This window comes from Triticum dicoccoides, chromosome 4A (assembly GCF_002162155.2).
Source record: "Triticum dicoccoides isolate Atlit2015 ecotype Zavitan chromosome 4A, WEW_v2.0, whole genome shotgun sequence".
In the NCBI taxonomy this organism is placed as follows: Eukaryota; Viridiplantae; Streptophyta; class Magnoliopsida; order Poales; family Poaceae; genus Triticum; species Triticum dicoccoides.
In genome coordinates this window covers 252,102,745-252,108,656 of record NC_041386.1, presented here as the reverse complement: position 1 = coordinate 252,108,656, position 5,912 = coordinate 252,102,745, and positions in this window count along the sequence as shown.

The window sequence follows — 5,912 nt, the reverse complement described above, 5'->3', positions numbered from 1 at the left end:
AACACATATTTCAGGGGTATATCCTTCCCAAGGACAAGCAGAACAAGATATCCATGACAGGATATAATGTAGAAAACCCTTTTGGTAAGGGGAGAGAAATTTCCTGACATCACCCAGGCAAAGGTGTTGGGATAATTGAGCAAGAAACATTTAGCATTGGGCTTCATATGTTCTTGCTGAAAATCAGAATACCATAGACATGCTTTGAAATAGCATTGACATGGTCTTCAATCAAGGTCGGACTCAAGATGCTTGAGAAGAAAAAGGTGCGACACCAATTGATGAGATGACATTGCAAGACCCTCGGGAAATGAACTATGGAAGCGAGTTCTGGAACAAGAGTTCATCATTAATCCAAGGGAATGACGAGGTGGTGGTTGATGGACTCAGCGACAATTCATCAAGATTAACAAAAGATGATTTCCACAATTATGTGAACAAGGAGATAACATTAGTCAGATCAAATGATATAATGATGTATGTTCGATGACAACATACACAATTGAACAATGATAGAAAGGTGCACCAGGAAATTTGGACTAAGTAGCACGATCAATGTTCGAATGATGATTCAATAAGAAATAGACTTAGAATGGAGCTATCGACCATTAGTGTCAAAGCAATAGGGTTGCTAGAAGTTTTGAATTTTCACATCACTGACCATTTGTCGGTATTCCGGTTAGAAACAACACAAGGACCAAGGGAGGAATGGTGATGGTGATAAGTATTACTTGTATCAAGAATTCTCAAGAGGTGGTGAAATTCTCACGACAGCCTTGACATATAAGATTGTAATACTCCAAGGTAGATCATAACATAGGCTGGATAGCAAGGATCTCAATGTATAGCACAAAACACTAATAAGTTTGTGTTGAACGGAAGGCAATAAAGTGGTCGGTGATAACACAAACCATTGAGGGGCGAGGATGGTATTTCTCATCAAGAATTCGATATATATCTTGGAAGAGCTCAGGATGTTGATGATGAACATGACACATTTGTTGAGAGATTTCATGAAGATGTAATCGGTCGGCGATGACATCAAGTCAAATGATGATGCAACAAAAGTCAAATAATACTTGAAGAAGAACTCATAAGAAGTTATGCAGTTCCGTGATAATCTCGAGATACCAGAGGGGGTAATACTCGATGACAGATCAAAGTAGAGGTTGGACTAGGGTATTGCTCTACAGAAGACAAGCACTTAAACTTGCACGCGAAATGGTATTTAAAGGAGAACATGGTCAGAACCACGATTGCAAAAGGACAGATCCCAGATATAAGATGAACTTATACCAAAGGAATAATTAATTTAAGAGAAGCTTTAATGATAAGAGCTACATCGTGTCCATGGGCATGAGCACAAAGTTCAAGGTCGACTCCCACTTCTCCAATGCATAACCTATCATATTGTAGTGTTGAAATTTTATCTGGCAAAATACTAGAAGTGTATGACTCGTGAAAACTTTCGAGTTCACACAGTTTAGAGAAGGCATATGTTCAACCCATAGGTGCTTCTTAGAAACATATACCACAAGTTTCAAGAGTAAATATCACAAGCTCGAAAGTAGAGCAAGGTTGAGAAAGTAGATGATACAGTTTACCAAAGGCATTATGTATCCGAGGGAAGGCTCACAAGGTTATTGGATATGAAGGATGCTGTCGGATAAAATCCATTAAAGGGTCTGCCGGTCCATAACAGAGCTGACATGAGCATCGGCACACAATCAGAGGAAGTAACAATGCAAAGGCATTGGATTATGGTAACAACTGACTAATCTAGAGCTCAAATACAAAGGAATTATGATTTTCAAATCAAGGGATAAGAAGCTATGTTCTGATTAGGGATGGATAAGTTGAATAGCCTTAGGGGTACAATCGACGGCAATTGGATTGGTTGAGAACTAGCTCATGTTTAAAATGACGTCTGAGCCGGAAAGATAATTTAAAAGGATCAACTGATGATCGCGTGCATTCGCACTTATTCGAATCAAAGGGATCAAAATGACGGTGCCTAAGGATACTAACGAATATTGCCAGACATATGGAAAGCATCCATCATGCAAGCAGACAAGTATTGCAGAGCAATAAGCTACTAAGGATTTTTGGAGGATCGAATAGTATTTCGATGACCATTGTGAAACACATGAACGACTCGGGGATGAGCGGATACTCGATAAGTGCGAGAATTATCCGTAGGGGTATTCAAGTGACAAAGAATAGCAAGGCAGTAAGCTCAAAGGATTATCGAAACAACGACGAGTATTCCGGGGTATCTTGTAATAACAACACCAACTGGGAATGATTGTATGAATGGCAAGTGTATGCAGTTTTCATAGGGGTTGAACATGGAAGGAAATCGCAAATGCGATGGCACAAAGACTCGAGAGAACATCATAGAGTAACTTCAGAATCTTCTAGTGAAGCAGGCGATCATCTGAGGGGAGGGGCTCTCCAGGAGAAAGTACCTTCGAGAACCTAAAGTTAGTTTTGTTTTTAGCAAAATCATTTAACCCGAATAGAAGAGAGCTCAGAGTCCTAGAGTATAGGTTGGGGAATAAAAGATCCTAATACCACCCAATGGCGACGTGGGCCCGTAAGACACACAGCCATGTTAGTAAAAAGTTTTTGCAATGTCTAGACTCGACTTCGGCCAAGGAGTGTGGAAGGGGGATTCCTACAGGCAGTCGGCTCTGATAGAAACTTGTGACGCCCCCGATTCAATCGTACACTAATCATACACGCAAACATGTACGATCAAGATCAGGGACTCACAGGAAGATATCACAACACAACTCTACAAATAAAATAAGTCATACAAGCATCATATTACAAGCCAGGGGCCTCGAAGGCTCGAATACAAGAGCTCGATCATAGACGAGTCAGCGGAAGCAACAATATCTGAGTACAGACATAAGTTAAACAAGTTTGCCTTAAGAAGGCTAGCACAAACTAGGATACAGATCGAAAGAGGCGCAGGCCTCCTGCCTGGGATCCTCCTAAACTACTCTTGGTCGTCGGCAGCGGGCTGCACGTAGTAGTAGGCACCTCCCGAGTAGTAGTAGTTGTCGTCGACAGTGGCGTCTGGCTCCTGGGCTCCAACGTCTGGTTGCAGCAATCGGGTATAGGAAGGGGAAAAGGGGGGAGTAAAGCAACCGTGAGTACTCATCCAAAGTACTCGCAAGCAAGGAGCTACACTACATATGTATGCATTGGTATCAAATGGATTAAGGGTATCATATGTGGACTGAACTGTAGAATGCCAGAATAAGAGGGGGATAGCTAGGCCTTTCAAAGACTACGCTTCTGGTAACCTCCATCTTGCAGCAGGAGAAGAGAGTAGAAGGTAAGTTCACCAAGTAACATCACATAGCATAATCCTAACCGATGATCCTCCCCTCGTCGCCCTGTGAGAGAGCGATCACCGGTTGTATCTGGCACTTGGAAGGGTGTATTTTATTAAGTATCTGGTTCTAGTTTTCATAAGGTCATGGTACAACTCCAAGTCGTCCTGTTACCGAAGATCACGGCTATTCGAATGGATTAACTTCCCTGCAGGGGTGCACCACATAACCCAACACGCTCGACCCCATTTGGACGGACACACTTTCCTGGGTCATGCCCGGCCTCGGAAGATCAACACGTCGCAGCCCTACCTAGGAACAACCGAGAGGTCAGCACACCGGTCTAAATCCTATGGCGCAGGGGTCTGGGCCATCGCCCATTGCACACCTTCACGTTGCGTACGCGGCCGGTGAGCAGACCTAGCCTCCCTTATACAAGAGTAGGCGTTCCAGTCCAACCCGGCATGCGCAGCTCAGTCGCTGACGTCACGAAGGCTTCGGCTGATACCACGACGTCGAGTGCCCATAACTGTCCCCGCGTAGATGGTTAGTGCGTATAGGCCAGTATCCAGACTCAGATCAAATGCCAAGATCTCGTTAAACGTGTTATTTTGAAATAACCGCGAACACCGACCAGGGCCAGGCCCACATCTCTCCTAGGTGGTCTCAACCTGCCCTGTCGCTTTGCCACAAAGATGCACTCAGAGGGCCGTCGGGACAAACGTCCTTTCGGACCCAATCCGTGAATCACTCGTGGGTACTCCTATGAGCCGACCCGTCTTTAGTCACCACAAGTATGATATATTATGTATATATGTATATACCCGTGATCACCTCCCGAGTGATCACGGCCCGATAGTATAGCATGGCAGACGGACAAGAAAGTATGGCCGCTGATGATAAACTAGCATCCTATACTAAGCATTAGGATTGTAGGTAAAGGTAACAACAGTAGTAGCAAGGACAGGCTATGCATCAGGATACGATTAACGGAAAGCAGTAACATGCTACACTACTCTAATGCAAGCAGTATAGAGAGTAGAGTAGGCGATATCTAGTGATCAAGGGGGGGGGCTTGCCTAGTTGCTCTGGCAAGAGAGAGGGGTCGTCAACACCATAGTCATACTGGGTAGCAGCGGCGTCGGTCTCCGTGTCTAGCGAGAGAAGAGGGGGAAGAAACAATAAATATAATGCAAACAAATGCATGATGATGCATGACATGACAAAGCGTAAAGCTAGGTGAGCCCTAACGCAGTACGAGGTGGTACAGATGGAGGGGGAAAACATCCAGGAAAGTATTCCCGGTGTTTTGCGTTTTTGGACAGATGAACCATAGGGGGAAAGTTGCGTGTTTGCTATGCTAGGGATGCGTGGCGGACTAACGGGTTGCGTATCCAGATTCGTCTCATCGTTCTGAGCAACTCTCATGTACAAAGTTTTTCATCCAAGCTACGGTTTATTTTATATTAATTTTAAAAGATTTAAATCAATTTTTAGATTTATTTAATTAATTTAATCAACATTATCCAGAACAGTGCACGCTGACGTCAGCATGACATCAGCAGTCAACAGAGGCGTTGACTGGTCAACTGACGTGTGGGTCCCGTTCGTCATTGACTGTTTAGTCTAATTAGGGTTTAACTAACTAATTATTGTTTAATTAAACTAACAAGTTAATTAGGATTAATTAATTTAATTAATTATTTATTTGATATATTATTTTTATTATTATATTTATTTATTTTACTTATTTATTTATTTATTTAAAACTTTTTTATGGAAACATTCTGGAGGCGGGGCCCTCCTGTCAGTGGCCTAGAGGAGCCAAACGGGCGCTGGGCGTCGGGCGCTGGCCCATGGGTGCGCACCCGCCTGGGCGCCGCGTGGCGGTTGGCGGGCGCGAGCGCCGGCGCGCCGGTGAGTGTGTCTGGCGGCGGGTTGGCGGATGAGCAGCAGCAGCGGCAGAAGTGGAGTGGGGCATGGGCGTGCAGTCGTGCCGCGGCAGCGGAGGGCGGAACCGGCACGGCCCCAGCGTGACGGGGCAGAAGTTGGCGGCACGGCTGCGTGGCGCGGGCGAGGCAGTGAGATGCAGGGGAGGCGGCTAGCGCGGTGCAGGGGGTCATGGCTGCCGGCGCACAGCAGGGCGACCGAAGGCGGGATGTGGGCGGCGACAGCGGGGCCATGGGCGCGGCGAGCAGGGGAATCAGGGCACGGCGGCGGCAGTGCAGTAGCGCATCGACCACGCGCGCGAGCAGGGGGCATCGTGGGGCGCGTCCGGCGCGAGCGCGTACGGTGGCGCGGGACACGGCCGGCTCTTGGCTGGATGGCGCGGGTCGCGCGCGTGGGTTCGCACGAGAGCGCGTGGGCGCGCGCTGGGTCGAGCAGGGGCGAACGGGGTGCGGTCACGGTGGCTGCAGGGCGCGCGAGGGGGACAGAGAGGAGGGAGTGGAGGCCGTGGCCTCACCGGGGTCGTAGGGTCAGGGGCAATGGGGGGCAAGGAGGAGGGCGGAGACGGCGTGATGCAGGGGATGCAGTCTAGCGGGGAAGTGCTCCGGCGATGGCGAAGCG